The sequence below is a fragment of the Squalius cephalus genome (assembly GCF_949319135.1).
Source record: "Squalius cephalus genome assembly, chromosome: 1".
In the NCBI taxonomy this organism is placed as follows: domain Eukaryota; kingdom Metazoa; phylum Chordata; class Actinopteri; order Cypriniformes; family Leuciscidae; genus Squalius; species Squalius cephalus.
In genome coordinates this window covers 1,348,001-1,368,509 of record NC_137122.1, presented here as the reverse complement: position 1 = coordinate 1,368,509, position 20,509 = coordinate 1,348,001, and the positions used below count along the sequence as shown (strand labels likewise).

The following is a 20,509-nucleotide window of genomic DNA, read 5'->3' as shown; positions in this document are numbered from 1 at the left end:
TTACGGAAAATGTAACCAAGGGGAAGAAGATAAATAATAAACAGTAGGGGCCCCAGGACAGAGCCCTGGGGCACACCTGTAGTAACAGGGACAGAATGGGAAGTGAATGATTTTAACTGAATAAACTGAGTGCGGCCTGAAATATATGAATGAAACCAGTTAAGAGGTGTGCTAGTAATTCCAATAGAAGAGAGTCTGTTCAAAAGGATGGTATGTGAAATAGTATCGAAGGCCGCACTCAAATCAAGCAGAAGAAAAATGGATATTAAACCAGAGTCAGCCGCAAGGAGAAGGTTATTAGTAATTTCAAGTAATGCTGTTTCCGTACTATGAAAAGGACGGAAACCAGACTGGAATTGTTCATATAAATTATTGTAGGAAAGATGAGTATGAAGTTGAGCAGCAACTATTTTTTCCAGAATTTTGGAAATGAATGGAAGATTCATTGCTTACAGTGCTTACAGAAGCTTACAGTGCTCACAGCTTCCTACAACTATGACGCAAGGTATAATTTGTTTGATTCCTAAGCCAAAGAAAGATTTGTTGCTTATTGATAATTGGAGGCCCATTAGTTTGTTGAATAACGACTATAAAATATTTGCTCAGATATTTGCCCAAAGATTCAAATTAGTATTAGATTCCATTATTGATGGAAATCAATCTGGGTTTATGAGAAACCGTCATATATGTAACAATATTAGACTTATTTTTGATCTTATTGATTATTCTGAACTTATAAAAGATGATAGCTTTATACTTTTTTTAGACTTTTTAAAAGCCTTTGATTCCGTTGTGCATCCTTTTATTTTCTACTGTTTAGAACCCTTTGGGTTTGGGGCTTATTTCTGTAATGCCATGAAAACTCTTTATGCTGGGGGTAATAGTTCTGTGAAATTAAATAATGGCACTACTCAAAGATTTGATTTGGAAAGAGGAGTTAGGCAAGGCTGCCCAGTTTCTGTTTACCTTTTTCTTATTGTTGCCCAGGTGTTTTGTCACTTCATTAAATCATCCAATTTAAAAGGAATTCAAGTTGAAGAGAGAAGTGTCCTGATAAGTCAGTTGGCTGATGACACGGCTCTTTTCCTGAAAAATGTTGGTCAAATTCAGTCAGCTGTCAAGATCATTGACATTTTTTCTAGTGCCTCAGGTCTTTGCCTTAATTTACAAAAATGTGAATTATTTGCTTTAAAAAGTTGCCATTCCAGAACTATTTGTAATATCCCTGTAAAGGATGCACCAACTTATTTGGGTATGGTTATTACTAAAAATGAGCAGGAGAGAATCCCACAAAATTTCGACCCGGTGATTAAAAAAAGTAAAGAATAGATTTAATATTTGGTTGCAGAGGGACTTGTCTCTCAAAGGGCGTGTTCTGTTGGCTAAAGCAGAAGGTATTTCTAGGCTTACTTATGTAGCTTCCTCAATACACTCGGATAATAAAATAAATAAGATAAACGATCAAATTATGCTGAATTTTTTGTGGAAAAACCGTATACACTATATTAGAAAATCTGTAATTGTTAATTCATATAAAAATGGTGAGCTTGATTATTTAGATTTTTCTATTTTAAATAACACTTTCAAAATTAACTGGTTAAAATATTTTCTAAAAAACACTGATTCTGTGTGAAATATAATTTCTAAATCGGTTTTTGACAAACTTGGTGGTCTTCCATTTTTGCTTATGTGTGATTACAGAATCGAGAAACTTCCAGTTAAACTGGCAGCTTTTCATAGGCAAGCACTTTTGGCTTGAAGTTAATTTACAAGCATACTTTTTCTCCACATCATTATTACATCTGGAATAATGGTAATATTTTGTACAAACATAAGAGCATATTTTTGAAAACTATTTTTGAGGGCATTCTTGTGGTTGGACAGTTGCTGAATTATCAGGGGTATTTAATGACTTATGATGAGTTTCTTTCATACTTCAACTTCCCTGTTTCCCCTAAAGAATTTGCCTCTGTAATTGGTGCTATCTCTTCAGGTGTTGTCTCTTTATGTAGAGGTATTTCATACTCTAAACGTATGTCTTTATTGCATCTAGCTGATACGATTTGTGGTAAAGTTTGTTTTTCGACAAGCAAAAATAATAAGGCTATACGTTCCCTTTTTCAAAAAGAGCTAAGTCAGTAAACCATATGTCCTTTCCTATTGGTCAAGGTTTATTGGAAATATTAATTAGAATAAGGTCTGGTTGTTACCTAATAAATATATTATTACAAATAAGGTCAAGGAAATTTAATTTAAGATACTGCATAAATTTTACCCTGCTAAACATTTTCTATCCAAATTTAACAAAGACATAGATGTAAATTGTTCCTTTTGTTTTTTGCAACCAGAAACTGTACCTCATATTTTTTGGCACTGTCAATACACCAAAAGGTTGTGGTGGGAAGTTTCTAAATTTATAAATAACAAATTGGGATGTAATTTTCTTTTGCTTTACGAACATGTAATATTTGTTTTTTTCCCATATGAAAAGAGTCTGGAAAAGGAAGCATATATTATTAATCTTTTGATTATTTTAGTTAAGTTTCATATTCATCTGTGTAAATTTACTAATCAGAAACCTTTTTTTTCTGTGCTATTGAAAGAATTAGAAAATTATATGGTTTCCATTAAGGACAGTACAAATAAAAAAGCTGTTAAAACCATGTATTTGTTGAATACTTTTCAGATTTTGTGAAATGTCAAAGCCTTTTATTGTCTGTTTGGTCTATTTAGTGTTGTTTTCATTCAATTTTTGTATTGTGTATTTGTGTATCTTTAACCCTGGCATTTTTATTTTTATTTATTTATGTACTTTTTTTGTATTTTTTATTTATTTGTTTTTGTCTTTGTTCATGTTCTGTAACTGTTGTTCTTGCAATAAAAAATAAAATAAATAAAAAACTGACATTCCTCTACATTCTTTATTTGCTGATTTGTCATGTTCGGCGGGTTAAAGTAATCATCGTGCTAAATAGAGAGCAAAAGCAATGATATTTCAGAAAGAATGTGTGTATGCTGTGAGGAACTGGACCACATGGGAGATCTGCGGCCATTTTGGGCTGAAATTGACCACCCTGTAACATGTGTTATTGTGACGTGGTGGTAAGAGATGTGCAGGGTGGGTTTTTTTCTGTAATTTTTTTTTTTTTTTCAAATCATTTGTTTTCTGTTAACTAAACCCTGTTTTGTTCATTCACTCACTCACTTATTACTCACTATCTCTTTCACTCACCACACAGAAATTAGTTGCATGTGCTCCATTAAATCTCCAATTTTAATGTTTCCCTCCCCCAGTTTTATAAAGTTTAAAACAAGCATGTCATAGAGAGACCCTTTGTCCACACCACCCCGTCACAGTCAACCATCAGTTACCACCCCGTCACGGGGCCATTTTGTTAAAAATGTATGCAAAAGAAATGAAGTTTTACATAAATTAATGTTAAATGATGGTGAATGATGTTCTTGTTGAAATAAATGTAACTTTATTTGTATTTTATAAGTGTATTTGTTTTTTTTCAGTGCAAAAAATGAGGCCATTGAAATGTTGAATTCATATTATTTCAAGATAAAAAACTAAGACATTCATGCTTACCCTCCAGCAGAATCTTTCGTTGTCCTTGGTCTTGCAAGATATGCTATAACGCTCTGTCTATTACATATAGAACTGTCTTTGTAAGCTGAAGTAAAACTGAACAGTGTTTGTCTTTATAGAATAAAAATTTATTTGAACAAAAGATAAAAATACTATGATTAATATTTGTAGCGAATCATCAAGAGGTTACAGGTTATAATACTTCAGCTTATGCAATCTCGACAGGGCAGTCCTGTATGAGTGGAGAATCACACAGGCTTTTTACCTTGTAAGCAGTTCCAGCAATAGATGTAAAGAATAACTTGTCCTCATCCGAGCTATTCAAGCTAAGATAATACAGCAGAGCAATATCAAGAATTAAAAAGAGTTTCAGTTAATAAACTGAACTGGAGGAGAGCTGATTTCTCCCCAGGGATGCACACGACATCAGAATAAAAAATGCAACAACTGACAGTCAAAAAAGCAGTCATATTTAAAAAAGAACAGGGTTACATTGTTCCTATGCAGTTTCTTGTTTTTTTGTTTTTTTTTCCAGAGGAACTAAATCATGTGACCTCAGCCTTCTATTGCCCCAGTCAAGCGGGATTCTGGTGCCCACATTGTCCCCCATATATGGGCATTCTTCCCTCCTTTCCGTCCTCTCTGTAAGTGTGTGTGTGTGTATGTATCTGGAAGTGTATTTGTAGGTTCATAATACACTGAAAAAAATTTGGAGTAGGATTTACTTCAAAAAAGCTAGGAAACTTTTTTCACTCAGAAAATGCTAGTAAATTTACAAAGATTTGCCAAGTAAAAACCTAAACATATTCATCAGTAGCTTTAATTAGAAATCTCTAAGTTAAATTTACTTGGAATATGGAATTAAGTAAACTTTACTTAACCTAGTTAAGTGAAAGTAACACAGAAAATAAGCAATTTTAACTTGGCTAGTAAAAGGTTGATTAATATCGATTTAGTTGAAATTTCCTTTGCATTACATTTCACTCAAATAATAATATTGAATTATACCAGTCATTTATAGTATGTGCTTTACTTAGATTATCTAGGTAATTTATACTACAGCATGTCAGATGTTAAGCATCATGTGAATGCAAAGACCTCAATACTTGGTAGACAATACACAATGACGGTAACATTTGATGGATCGTTTTTGTGTTTGAATGTGTCATTTTGAGCAGAAAATTTACTTGAAATGTCACAAAATGGCAAGTTACTAATCCTGACAACAAAAGCAATGATAAAACAGTGTAAATACAGCTGGAAACCAGTGAAAAATTAACCTCATTAATTATTCAAGGTCCAGTGCATGATGGGAACCCCAGTATCAGAAAAGTTGAGTAATTTTTACTTAATTTTATTGAGTTGATATTTACGCTTTCATTTCTACTCGCTTGAATTAAGTACTGATATGGAATTTACTTTGTTTTTTTAATTCTTGCCTGAACTAACTTTTTCATGTAAATTACATTGTTTTTTTTCAGTAGTATTTACTTCACCAAAAAATCATTTTTTACAGTGCATCTTTCAAAACTCAAATAATTCCCTGCATACTCTACTGGCACACACATGTTGTCCGTGACGGGGTGACACAAGAAAGACTCCCTTGCCTAAATAAAAAGGATTATATTATTGAGGATTTTGTGCCTGTGGTGGAAAAATGTGTTTTTGTCTTTAAAGTTGCAAGTTTAAAAAAAAAAAAAAGTTTGTTCTTAATGAAAATTGCACAGTGGAAATGGCACCGTTGCGTAGAATGACTCAATAAAAAAAACACTATTGTTCCAAGAGTAAAACGCTATTCATATTTATTAGTATTGATTTAATTTCTCACGTGGCTCGTCATAGGCTCAATGTAGAGCATTTAGCAGAATCTGTTCCAGTATGACACTTGAGATCGATATCCATTCATTCCCTTCACAGATCTTAAACTTTGACTTTTGTGCGAGACATCATGAACTCCACATATTCTCCTCATGCTCGCTGCAGCTGCACTAAATATTTATTTCAGAAGGAAGACGCCAGAAAAGACGCACAAGTATCGCTGTGATCGATGAAAACACTACAGAAATGAGCCTGTCGCTTAATCAAACTTTAGGATAAAGTGTGTGTGGTGGTTATGTGAATATGAGAAATACCGTGAACTGCTCTCCTCACCTCAGAAGACTCGACGCAGAAACTCTCAATGAGGGAAGAAGAGACGGCTACTAGCCTAGTGTTTCCATACGTCCCCTTTTCCAGGACATGTCCTCTTTTTGCGTCCGGGATTCAGCTTTTGTCAGTGCGTGCTGGTGATGTTACATCTGACACTGAAGCTTCAAAGCGCGCATCGAGTACGCAGCGCAATCTCATCATGAAGCTCCGTGCCAGGAGCGCGCACTGTTTTCAGAGAAACACGTGATCAACGAAAAACAAAGCCTCACTTTCTTTGCAGTCACGTGAATGTTTGAACCCAGACTACTACTCTACTAATTGCGTGTGTGTGTGTGTGTGTGTGTGTAATATATAAATAAGCCTACAGCCTATGTTACATGATCATATATTCTGACACATAAACAGCATAGAAACCATAAAATAATTAGATCAATATTTACTTGCATCAAGCAACTCTGTTGGTATTTTTATTTCTGTACAGAATTAATAAAATTGTTACATTTATTTTATTGCCACACTTTACAGTTTTTCTCAATCGCTTTGGTGCATTTCTCACATCACTATTTACATTTGCACAACAGTTAATGCAGTTCTCAAAACAATTAGTACAAACTGCAACACATAGTTGATATAACCTGCAAAAGTGTGTCACTTGCTCAAAATGGAGAGCTCATTCCTCAAAAGCAAGTATTCACGTCAATGAAAGTGTCAGTGTCATCAATATGAAAAGTCCTGACACCATCGTTTATGAACAAGATAGTCAAATGGCTTGGTCATGCTTTCATTATGACAGTTTACTCCGTAAATGCTTTCCAATGCAAAAAAGTCAGATCTTGGTGACACTACCTGAAAATGCTCAAGACAGCACTATATACTATTTGCACAGCCATTTGAAAAATACAGTAAAGTTACACATTACTGTATTTAGTGAGGTAACTGAGTACAAGATACACTGAATATGTATGTTTTACATTTTTACTGCATATGCTCTTTGCAATTCTAATTTGTTCACAGCATTGTGCAAAAGAAAAAATACACCCTTATTTACAACAAACTTGCAGTTATCTCCTTTCACTGTAAAACATTTCTAACCTCTGCAAGTCAAAATTTTCTAGTGACTAGTCACATCTAAATTTTTACAGTAAATTGGCCCAAGTGCAATTCTTGTTGCAATAGTCTGTTACAGTAACATTGGCTCAATGAGAAATAATACGTCAGACTAATTGAAAAATTTAGATGTTATCAGTCACTAGAAATTTTTGAATTTCTTTTTTTTTACAGTGTTGGGTAGAGCTGTGCACAACCGTAAACAATATTGCAGTACATATTGGAACTGAACATACAACATACATAGTACTGTAATCATTCATGCACATCCAGACGTCCCTCTCTGTCTGGCCACATAATCTCATCTACATCACAGCAAATATCATCTCTTGCAATCAGAAAAAGAGAAACTGTCTCGCTTTTTTGACAGATTTTGACAATTAGTTCAACATTTTTGTATGTAATGACTCAAGCAATAAGGACTATTAGTTTTATATGGAATGACTATTCAGAATTCACAGGTATAGTTAATTTTGACTGACATGACATAAGCATATGATAATGTTATAAAACAGCAGAGAGTTGTATGAAAGCAATAGATACATGTCCAAAAGCATTTGCAATTTGTTGGAAGGAATGAGAAACTGCTACTATGATGTGCACAAATGACTAAATGTTGTGGAGGTTGAACTAACTGTTGTGCAAATGTAAATAGTGATGTGAGAAATGCACCAAAGCGACTGAGAAAAACTGTAATATGTGAATGTGTTCCTGAAACATTCAGGGGAAAGGCTCAAGTGCTTCGTGAGGCTTCATCACTAGTGTGTGCGTTTTTGCATTGCTTTAGGTCCCGCCTTCTCGCGCGCCACCATTGGTCGGTCGGTCATGTTGAGCCCAGAGCCATGGTTGAGCCAAATGAAGATAAAGATGTGTTCTGGTGACTGGCGTGTTTATTGAACCAATCAGATAAAAGTAAAATGAGAGTCAGCGAGAAGCTCATTTGATTGGCTACATGAAGAAGCTGGACCCGCCCTCCTCTTCGCGCTTGCGCCAAAACTGGAAGCGCAGCTAAAAGAAAGACGCAACTGTACAAATCGTGTTATTTCGGAAACTTTTTTGCACCATGCACACAACAAGCCATTTAGACATTTGCAACAGTTTATTTTTTTACACAAAGTTAGATTTTACACAGTGAATCTGTTTTGCAGTTCCTGACTCTGTTGTTTTCGCTTGCACATTGCTGTTCACAGGCTTGCAATGCTTTTGGCCGTATTTGTGCGGGAAAAAAAACGTGCCAAAAGTGTAAGCGAGGAAAAATGGAAGTCAGAAGAATATAGATCTTTTTTTTTTTTTTTTTTGCGTTAGCATGAAGCTGCAGTTTCACAATGCATGAATTACAATGACGAATAACAGTAAAATGCTGCATATATTTTTTCTTACACTTGATAGGCGATTTACACCTTTACAAATCTTCTCTTGCGCATGCAAATTTTTACACTTGCAATCTTATTCACAAATCTTACCCTGTGCATGCAATTCTTTATGGCATCATATTACCTTCATAGAGGAACCCCAGAGTGCAGCCTGGACGATTGGGGCGGGGCAACTGTAGTGTCGCTCCGCCCTCCCCCAATTTCATTGGTTTATAATACAGCGATCATATTGTAGACGCTTGAGGCATGAGCATGTGCAATCCTTGATGTACGATTTTATGATTTTATTTATCTTCCGTACTACAGAAATATTACGTGATAACCATGGCGATTTCAGTAACGATCAATTGGAAAAATTTTTGATGAACTTATGAATTCGAGTTAAACAGTTAATACGACTTAGTAAGTTAGATGAAGTTACTGTACAACAAGCAACAAGCAAAGGAATTAGCCTACACGCTGCTAAATCTGGGGGACCAATTCTTCATTCGTGAAGATAGCCTATATATACCTAGGTCTATATCAAGTGAAGTCAAGTCACAATTATCCATATAGCGCACAATTCACATCGTTTTAAAGCAGCTTTACAAAAAGTTATATAGGCCTATGCAAACTTTAATATTGAGCGGTTTTAGGGCTGGGCTATATAAAGAAATATGTTGCTGATATAAATGATGTTTGATGTTTCGCTATATTATATTTATTAATTTACCCAGCAGGTAAGTCAGTGCCACTTTAAGTGAGCAATGAGCATGACTGCATTAAATAGCCTATATCAGGCTGATAGTAGACAATATTTTCCGTAATTTTACAACATTCATTTATGCTTCTTCATTTTTCCATTAGGATCGGTGAATAAAAACAAACTCGGGATTTTACACAAATGATGATAATTCACTGCATTTCAGACTCAGTTCCGAAAGTGTGTTTGATTTTATTTTAAAGCAAAACCACGCGTGGCAAATAAGACAATAATAGGCTGCCAAATAACACAAGCCCTGGCCATTGTGTGTTTTTTTTTGTTGTTGCGTACAATGGGAATTAAAAACCCTGCAGTGCTGAAAAGTGAAAAAGAAATTATGCTAAAACAGATATTATTATGTCGATCTATAGCAAGTATTATTATGTATGTGCTCAAGAGCGAATTTCGGTAATACATATTCATATCACTCCTCTGCTGGGTATTTTAAGTCATTATTTAGGTAGGCTACTGTTAAATTCTGCAGATTTACAGCCGTGTTTAAACAATAACTTCATCTATTCTGTGTCTTAAGTAGGTACACAGGAATAGTAACTACAATAAACATTAGCCAATAGATCTTAACTAAAATTACCATGGTAAACCGATAATAAGATACGATTAGAGTTAGCATTTAATATTTTTTCATTCATAAACTGTTTTGGGTGTTGAGGGGGGTCCACCTGAGAGTGGCACTTCCTTCGCTTCATTTGCACCTCCAACTCGACGTCAACGCAGAAAGGGTCACAATAAGAAATCTGTACCTAAGGATGCAGCCAACGAACTATCTTGGTTTATAAGTAATATAACCATCAAAAAGTGTTCTGCTGAACAAAGAGGTTGTTGTTCATCTCTGCATCTCTCAAACCACATGAGAGAGCAGTGACAAGGGTCATTATCCACAAATACAAAGGAACTGTTGTATCTTCAGCTGCTTGCTGGAGAACTAGCCTCTGGCTAGACATAGTCATGAAATAGCAGGACTACACTTGCTAGAAACAGCAGCAGTCATGCGCTTGATATTAACTATGATGAAGACGGCGGAATTCAGACTATAAATGGACAGGACTCTTTACTCTTCCTTGCAATCTCCAGTCTGATACAGCCAGCAGTTATCAGATGCAAGAAGCTTTCATTCATTTATTTCATTTATTATTTATTTGAACAGGGACAATGTAAAATATACATTAACCTTAAAAAAGGAGAGATGCATTTTACCAGGTTGTAGCACATGTGCTAATTTCCACCTGTAGTCCCTGGGCAGGCTGATGTCAACAGGTTAATAATACATCTATCTCAAAAATATAGTATTAAAATAATCACACCCTTCATTCATTCCTCAGCATTCATTTACAAGTTCACTCTCACATACACATCAATTACAATACATTATGTGAACATGTTTGTTTTAAAAGAAGCCATTTCTTGGCCCGATGTGAAAAGGTGTTAAAATGTACACATGTGGTCAGCTCTGCTGGCAATTTATTCCATTGTCTGATGGCCACACTCGAGAAAGCTGAGTTGGCGAATGCTGTTTTAATCTGAGGAATCCTACACTCACCCCGAACAGTTGACCGAGTGGCTCGAGATGTAATTTCTGAGCTCAGTGAAATAAACTTTTTTAACGGAGGAGCTGCAGTACCATTTATTATCTTGAACAAAAGACAGAGATTTGAATATATGATTATGTTTTCAAAACTTAAAATACCATGTTTTTTAAGAATATGACAGTGGTGAAATAGCCGAGATTTCTTGTCATGAACCTTAAGAGAACTTTTGTACAATGATTCCAGGGGCCGTAATGCTGTTTTACATGCCTGTGACCAACTCGTCATGCAGTAACGAAAGTGCGGAATTATCATTGCATTCAGATATAAATTAGATGCATCTGTGGTCAAAGAGTTTCTAATATACCTAAACTGTGCTATGTTAATTCTCAACGTGTTGGTTATCTTTTTAATATGTTTTTTGAAATTTAAATTTGAGTCAAGAATGACTCCTAAATATTTAATTTGGTCAACCCTTGAAATTTCCTGACCTTCAATTATGATTTTTGGTTCAGTTTTACACAGCGATAACTTACGGCGATTTGTGAAAAACATAGAAACCGTTTTGTCAACATTCAAAGTTAAATGAGAGTTTTTCAGCCAAATGGAAATCTTTACCATTTCCTCAGTTAACTTTAGGGCAACATCCTTAACAGTTTTACCATGCATATACACCACTGTGTCATCAGCGTACATTATCATTTTAGCATTAATACACACAGATGGAAAATCATTAATATAAAGAGAAAACAACAAGGGCCCTAATATAGAGCCCTGCGGCACACCCATGGTGCATGCTCGTAAGGGAGATGATACATTATTTATCGATACACACTGCCTAGCACTGAGAAAAGATTGAATCCAATTAATTGTATTTTTACTGATAGAGAAATTTGTTAATTTATCTATCAGTAGTTCATGGTTTACTGTATCGAAAGCCTTACGCGAGTCAAGAAAGACCGCCCCTACAACTCCTCCACTATCCAAACTTGATTTTATTTCCTCTATTAAATAGCAACATGCTGTCTCCGTTGAGTATCGTTTTCTGAAGCCAAACTGGAGCGGATGTAATGCTGCATTGTAATCAAGATGTTCCACTAGCTGCGCTGCAACTACTTTTTCAAAGACTTTGGAGATAGTGGGAAGGATACTTATAGGTCGATAATTAGAGACCTGGAGCTTGTCTCCTGACTTGTGTATAGGCTTTACTATAGCTGTTTTCAAAGCTGTAGGGAAGATACTTTCATTTATAGACTGATTTATAACTTTAGTTAGCACTGGAGTTAAAATTTCCTTGTGCTCTTTTAAAAACACAGAATCAATGGCAAAAATGTCTTTAGATTTACTATTATTTAAGTGTGATTTTACTTTTAAAACTGTCCCTTCATCTACATGAGATCATTTTAAAAATGACTCATCGCAATTAAGGTTATATACACAAATTGATTTCGGGAACGTATCTGCCAGATCCCGCACAGAATCTAAAAAATAATCATTAAAAAGTGTTGCCACCTCTGTATTGTCACTTTGAATAACTCCATTTATTTTAAGTTGTACATGATCACAATTTGTTGTTTCTTTTCCAAGTAATTTATCCATACTCTTCCAAAGAAGTTTACTATTGCCTTTTGCATCTTTAATCAGATTTAAATAAAAATTTGCCTTGGCTTTTCTAAGCTGCGTGGTAACCTTGTTCCTTAGACTTTTATATACATAGTGATCAGTGGTCAATTTTAATTTAAGAAAGGTTTTAAGTGCCAGGTCTCTCTGCTTCATTAGATCCCAAAGAGCGCTACCAAACCATGGCAATTTCTTTTTATTACTTCTGTTTCTCTTTAATTCTGTATATTTGGTTACAGTCTCCTGTAAGGTTAAAGTAATATTATTGCATGTATACTCACAGCCTTTACTGTCAACTTTACACTCCCAATCTATTTCATTTAAATCATTCATTAGTGCAATTTGATTTCTCTTAGGAATATGGAGAATTTTATTTTGATTATTTATTTGCTGTTTGTCCCTGAACCTAGATTTATTTATTTTTCTAGCAACTAGAGTAAGGTTGTGATCTGACAAACCTGTTATTAAATTGTATGTTTTGGTAACCCTATCTGGTTTATTTGTAAATATAAGATCAATCAAAGTTTGGGAGTTTTTGGTTAGTCTAGTTGACTTGTTTATCATTTGAGTCATTTGTACCGAGTTTGTGATATCCTTAAGTTTTTTCTTTCTTATTTTATCAAGCCAGTTTATATTCAGATCACCCATTAACAGAGTTTCCTTTCTTTCATATTTTTTAAGTATTTCAGCTAAGCCAAGATAAAATTCATTTGTCGCATTTGGTGGTCGATATAAAGCAAGTAAAATGAAAGACATTTGTGCTGAAAGGGTTATAGTTACACCGACACACTCCAAGGTTTGCACTGGAATGTCTATTTGATGACTATCGATGCTGTCTTTAACGTAAATTAAGACTCCGCCTCCTTTCCCCTTTCCTCTGTCCCGTCTATAAACATTATATCCAGGAATTGTAAACACGGATAAAGGAGTCGTAGATGTTAACCAAGTGTCTGTAAGACACAGGTAATCAAGATTTGAGTCCAAAAGTAAATGTTCCAACTGTTCCGTTTTTGAAATCACACTACGTATGTTTATATGTCCGCCAAATATTCCTTTCGGTTTTGTTTTAGGATTCCATAGTACCGATGCATGATTGACTGTTTGAAAAAGTTTAGTGTTTCGTTGATTGGAGTTAACAATAGTCTGCAGCGAGTTGAGTTCTGTAGTTTTAGACGCACAGCATGCTAAAATGTTAGCTTGTAGCATGGAGGTCACTGGTGCTGCTGTGGATGTATTCAGCTGCGGTGAATGTTGTAAGACCACAGGGCCAGGATTTGCATGAACATCCCCACATAGTAGTAGCATAATGCAAAGAATCGTCGCGTTTCCTCGCTGAACTTTTGCGTGACGAGCCACTCTCCGTGCGCGTAACTGACCGCGGTGATCATCCTGGCAAACGGCTCGCCCGCCGTCCAGCACTAGGAGTAGATTATATACTGGCTCCACGAGTCCAGGGGAGCAGCGAGCGTCTTTGGCACACCGCCAAGTTTGGTTGAGCGTTCACAAGCAGCTACCCAGCTCCCAAACATTTGCGTAGTAATGAGAGCCAACAGGTAAATCAACACAATTAGCACACTTAAGGCCCGGGCATTGATATCATTTGTCAATGGCCACAATGTCCAGATTGTTACGGCATTTCTTAAATCAGGCGGCTTCCCAGATGTCTTTAGGAAAGGTTTAGAATCAGCGCCTGCCGAGCTGCTGCTACTGCTACCTGCTGCTGCCGCCGCTGCCTTTAAGCCTAGCTAGTATCTCTCTGTACTCATTTTATAATCTGTAACAAGTATTCTTTTCATTTGATTCTTGTAATAAATATTGTTAAACATTTATTATAATCATCTGACTGGACCTTGGATTCTTGGGTACGTGTCACATTCATCTTTCTGGATCAGGAAGATCCTAACTGGAGGAAACGACAAGAGGTTGAGCATTCTTTTGATATAAGAATAATCACTGTGAGATTTGATTGATTAATAAAGCCTAGCCAAAGAGGCAGCTTACGACAGGGTTATTGTTGTATAGGGAACACGGTTGAAGAGTACCTTAAAAGGTAGACTTATAATTCAAACGGGAAATCTTTTATCTTTATAATAGAATACAAATTTGTAGAGACTGATCGCCTAACTCTTGAGGACAAGACTAAAGGATAGGCTCTTTAGTTACCGCGGGATTATCTATATGTCCTGGATAGGATGTAGGATCATTTGGAACGGTATTATTCGTGATAATCTATCGCAACACACACACACACTCACACGCTCACTCAGTGGGACACGGGGACTGTACCTTGATGGTAGTTGAACAAACTCAGGGTTGCAGGATTAGTTTTGAGTTGACACAACCAAACCAATCCAACCAGGCTTTGTTGCTGATCATCAACTCTCTCTGTCAACTCAGGCTTTATACTGAGTTTAGGTGTGACATCAGTAGCGAACAGCCAATCACAGGCTGAGAAAGAGTGAAACTGAGATTCACTTCTCTCTTCTGCGGAATATTACGAGATTGAAAAATATTAAGAATTTTAACAAATTTACACAGCAAGAAGAAAAAAGCTGTCTATGAAAGAGATAAAGGTATTTTACGAGAATTTAACTTTTAGTCATTTTATTGCTTAATCTGTTGATTCTAAAGCGTATTTATATTACCTGTCTAAATGTATTCCTTTAAACTGTGCCTAAAAATAATTGATAAATTAAAATTGCATGTGTGATCGATTAAAATAATTACATAAATAATATCTGAATCATACAAAATTATTATTCTAAATAAGTGTTAGCACTAAAAGCCAGACAATTTTGTCTTTAAAAATCATTTGCTATGTAGTGACCTTTAATTTGGGCTAGAAATAGGGGGAGTGACTTTATCCTTTGCTCACAGCTGATTGGTCCAATTTCGGCTGGAGATCTCTTACCTGGAACATCATGCTAATAAGCTTGGTATGATTTGTGTTGAACAATTATTTGAGTTTGAAAGGTGTGCTTTAACATTTGTAAGTTATTGTCAAGGCATTTGATTTGGTTGATTATACAGTAGTCAACATTTGAATTGGATCAAAAAAGTTCTTCAAAGTCGTTCTAAGACAAGAACGGAAATTGTACAAATTCATGTTTAACTTTGATGAAATGTTTTGATCCACTTCAAATGTTGACGACTGTAGTTAATATGGTGATGGTGAATGTGACGTTACATGATACCTTTATTTATATTAATGCATATTTGTTTTGTTTCAATCTATCTTTTAAAGACTATCAGCAACTGTACTGCTAAATAAAAAGAAGTCAATAAAAACAGTAAAGCTCAATGAGTTGTCCTCTTGAGTCCTTAAAATTTTGAATGCCATTTCAAGTTTGGGCACAACCATACAGAAAAAGTTCAATCAATTTACACTTTATACTGTATCATTGCCTACATATATTTGTTCATATCACTGAGCCATACCAAACGCTAATGCTAAGAGTTTAATGAACTCATTTGATTAGCTAGTTGATAAAAACCAAAATAAAACCAAAAACTGACTGGCTAGCTTTAATGTCTAGTGCTAATGCTAGTGCTCATGCTATTTTCCCTTCATTTTTATTAAAGGCAAATCTGAATGGTGTGAGGGCATATTGCAGGTAACCCAGTAAGCCAATGTATAGAAAAATAATGTAGGAACTACATTTAAATATAAACATATACTTATAAAACACTATCAGAGAATGTCTAATAGGAAGAGAATTGGCACTCTCTGGTTACTTCCGGTTTCTGGACTGGCTGCAGTAACACATCTCTGTCCACATGAGGGCGCTCACAGGACGAGTGCAGTTCCACTCTGGCTCCACATGAGGGCGCTCACAGGGCGAGTGCAGTTCCACTCTGGCTCCACATGAGGGCGCTCACAGGGCGAGTGCAGTTCCACTCTGGCTCCACATGAGGGCGCTCACAGGGCGAGTGCAGTTCCACTCTGGCTCCACATGAGGGCGCTCACAGGACGAGTGCAGTTCCACTCTGGCTCCACATGAGGGCGCTCACAGGGCGAGTGCAGTTCCACTCTGGCTCCACATGAGGGCGCTCACAGGACGAGTGCAGTTCCACTCTGGCTCCACATGAGGGCGCTCACAGGACGAGTGCAGTTCCACTCTGGCTCCACATGAGGGCGCTCACAGGACGAGTGCAGAATGAATGGAGGTCTATGGCGCTATACCCCTCAAAATCCACTTTTCTCAGGATATAATTTTTTGTCTAGTAATTTGAATGTTGTATTCAAAAGGAGATGCACAGAAATTACACACTGCTGGGTGTTAGATTTTTTAGAGTCACTTATTTGCTTTAAAAAGTCTTTTAAAGTGTCAATGACGTCACACACATCGTACGGCCAGAGATACTGCTTTACGGCAATCCTTCAGTCACTTTGGTGCTTTCGCGCTCTGCACTTTCTTTTCACTCGAGGCATCAACAACACAGCTGACACAGGCAAACACACAACACAGCTGACACAGGCAAACACACAACACAGCTGACACAGGCAAACACACAACACAGCTGACACAGGCAAACACACAACACAGCTGACACAGGCAAACACACAACACAGCTGACACAGGGAAACACACAACACAGCTGACACAGGCAAACACACAGCACAGCTGACACAGGCAAACACACAACACAGCTGACACAGGCAAACACACAACACAGCTGACACAGGGAAACACACAACACAGCTGACACAGGCAAACACACAACACAGCTGACACAGGGAAACACACAACACAGCTGACACAGGCAAACACACAACACAGCTGGCACAGGCAAACACACAACACAGCTGACACAGGGAAACACACAACACAGCTGACACAGGCAAACACACAGCACAGCTGACACAGGCAAACACACAACACAGCTGACACAGGCAAACACACAACACAGCTGACACAGGCAAACACACAACACAGCTGACACAGGGAAACACACAACACAGCTGACACAGGCAAACACACAACACAGCTGACACAGGGAAACACACAACACAGCTGACACAGGCAAACACACAACACAGCTGGCACAGGCAAACACACAACACAGCTGACACAGGCAAACACACAACACAGCTGACACAGGGAAACACACAACACAGCTGACACAGGCAAACACACAACACAGCTGACACAGGCAAACACACAACACAGCTGACACAGGGAAACACACAACACAGCTGACACAGGCAAACACACAACACAGCTGACACAGGTAAACACACAACACAGCTGACACAGCGAAACACACAACACAGCTGACACAGGCAAACACACAACACAGCTGGCACAGGCAAACACACAACACAGCTGACACAGGGAAACACACAACACAGCTGACACAGGCAAACACACAACACAGCTGACACAGGGAAACACACAACACAGCTGACACAGGCAAACACACAACACAGCTGGCACAGGCAAACACACAACACAGCTGACACAGGTAAACACACAACACAGCTGACACAGGGAAACACACAACACAGCTGGCACAGGGAAACACACAACACAGCTGACACAGGCAAACACACAACACAGCTGGCACAGGCAAACACACAACACAGCTGACACAGGGAAACACACACAGCTGACACAGGTAAACACACAACACAGCTGACACAGGCAAACACACAACACAGCTGACACAGGCAAACACACAACAGCTGACACAGGTAAACACAACACAGCTGACACAGGCAAACACACAACACAGCTGACACAGGCAAACACACAACACAGCTGACACAGGCAAACACACAACACAGCTGACACAGGCAAACACACAACACAGCTGACACAGGGAAACACACAACACAGCTGACACAGGCAAACACACAACACAGCTGGCACAGGCAAACACACAACACAGCTGACACAGGGAAACACACAACACAGCTGACACAGGGAAACACACAACACAGCTGACACAGGGAAACACACAACACAGCTGACACAGGCAAACACACAACACAGCTGACACAGGGAAACACAACACAGCTGACACAGGCAAACACACAACACAGCTGACACAGGGAAACACACAACACAGCTGACACAGGCAAACACACAACACAGCTGACACAGGGAAACACACAACACAGGTAAACACACCACACAGCTGACACAGGGAAACACACAACACAGCTGACACAGGCAAACACACAACACAGCTGACACAGGCAAACACACAACACAGCTGACACAGGCAAACACACAACACAGCTGACACAGGGAAACACACAACACAGCGAAACACAACACAGCTGACACAGGGAAACACACGTGCTAGTATATATATATATACAATTTTCTGCACATGTTGATTTTAATGTCCTCCCCATTTTATGCAAGATGAAGAGAAATATGCAGAGAAAGGCAGAATATTGGGTGTAAGTTTTACAAAATGAGAGGAAGCTGTTATTAGAAAAAGCTTTATCTTCAGTAGCACTCAACACTCATCCCAGCAAACCTTTAGCAGCAAAAATAGAGTAATGGTAAGTTCAGTTCACTTCTGATCATTTTAAAAGAATCACTCAAATCGGACATAGATCACACAATTTTCAGCACCATTATTCCAGTCTTCAGTGTCACATGATCCTTAAGAAATAATTTTAATATTATGAACTGATGCTCAAGAAAAGGTTTGATGCTTAATGTTCTTGCGCCCACTTCAGTTGCCCACTGAAGCTAAGCAGGGTTGAGTCTGGTCAGTACCTGGATGGGAGACTCCTGGAAAACCAGGTTTCTGCTGGAAGAGGTGTTAGTGAGGCCAGCAGGGGGCGCTCATCCTGTGGGTCCTAATGCCCCAGTGTAGTGACGGGGACACTATACTGTCAAAGAGCACCGTCCTTTGGATGAGATGTTAAGCCGAGGTCCTGACTCTCTGTGGTCATTAAAAATCCCATGGCACTTCTGGTAAAGAGTAGGGGTGTAACCCGGTGTCCTGGCCACATTCCCTCCAATCGCCCTGCCAATCATGGCCTCCTAATAACCCCCATCCACTGAACTGTAAGCTTTTCCCTTTCTCCCTCTGTAGCTGTAATGTTTCCATCAGGAGTTATCAGCATCCTTCAGCTCGTCACACAGCTCTAGTAATTCCTCCACAGTCGTACAGGGTTCCTCTGTGAGATCAGACTCAGAAGAGCTCGGCCGGCTCGTGTTCTGCTCTCTGAACACTGATGTGATGTTTTCCTGGAGTTCGTCCAGTTTCACTGCGATTCTCCTCTCCAGATTCTCAAATAACTTGTATATTTCTGTCCAGAATTTGTTTTGGAACATTAATGACATTACTAACTACAGCAATGAAAAACATACGTCTGTTTGGGAGACAATTAATAAAACTGACTGTAAGATAATTATGATGAAATTAAAGAGTTACCATCTCGAAGAGATTGTGGATCATTCGGGAGAGTCGGGACGTTTCCTGGTGGGCTGGTAGTGTTTCGAGGCCGCGAGGGCCGGTCTGATAATAGCTCTACATTGCCAGTTCTCAGCAACAGCATCCGGTGGCCTGGTGTGTGGCCGCTGCCCGCTGGACAAACGGCGGCAGATCCTCTTATTTCAGGAGAAACACAGGCTAATCAGAAAGCACTCGCGAAGGGCAGGTCCAACCATGTCTAGGGTTTTCACAAATATAGGGGGATCAGTGAGCGGCCCCTCCCCAAATGGCGTAGCCCATCGGCCTATGACGTAAAGCCATCGAACACCTCTTTTTTTCCTCGTCACGTTTTGGAAGTCTAACGTTAACAGGCAGTGTGTGAGTGAGTCTAAATGATGGAAAGGCACAAAAGAAAAGGGAAAGGTGGCGCTGAGAAGGTCAGACTCAGAAGGAAAAAGATTATGGAGGAGCGAAATGCTCCAAAATAACGGACATGTTCTGGGAATCACCGAGCAAAGAGACTACAGGGGAAATAAGCTAAAGCTCCTAATGTCTCCGCTAGGCACAGATGGGAATTAGCACCAGCTGCCAGCCAGCCAAAAGCTTGTGAAATCTGAAAGTAACTCAGTGTAAATATGAGACAAATGAATGGTTTACTATTGAGTGGCTCTTGAATTTGTCCTTCAGTGGTTGGCAGATGTTCCTAGTTTTAAAACGAGTAACTTCCCTTGGCTGCTGCTATGTGAAGTGTATAAGGATTATGACGCTAACACTAGCAGAAGCTAATGCGTGTTCGAGCAAGATGACCCTGAAAATAGACCCTTTTCAACATCGTAAGTCCTGCAAAGTTTTTTATATTTAAATTTTTACAAATATGTATTACATTCATAACACTGTACTTTATATTATATTACCTTTGTATCAAATTACAAAAAACTAGTTAATGCTGCTGTGAGGGTGTTTCTAATACAGCGGCTGTGGG

General features: G+C 38.1%; 1 protein-coding gene across 3 annotated transcripts in view; it reads right to left on the bottom strand.

Moving 5' to 3' along the window:
- LOC307169532 (uncharacterized protein) overlaps positions 1-5,885 on the bottom strand; it is a 91,601-nt gene extending 85,716 nt beyond the window's left edge. For 2 of the 3 annotated variants that reach the window (XM_079890236.1, XM_079890238.1), the window contains exon 1: positions 5,744-5,885. The gene's annotated coding sequence lies outside the window, so the exon portion shown is untranslated. Of the gene's footprint in view, positions 1-3,592; positions 4,119-5,743 lie in introns of those variants that run through there. The other variant, XM_079890237.1, reaches the window with a different exon arrangement.
- Between the last annotated feature and the right edge of the window lie 14,624 nt (positions 5,886-20,509).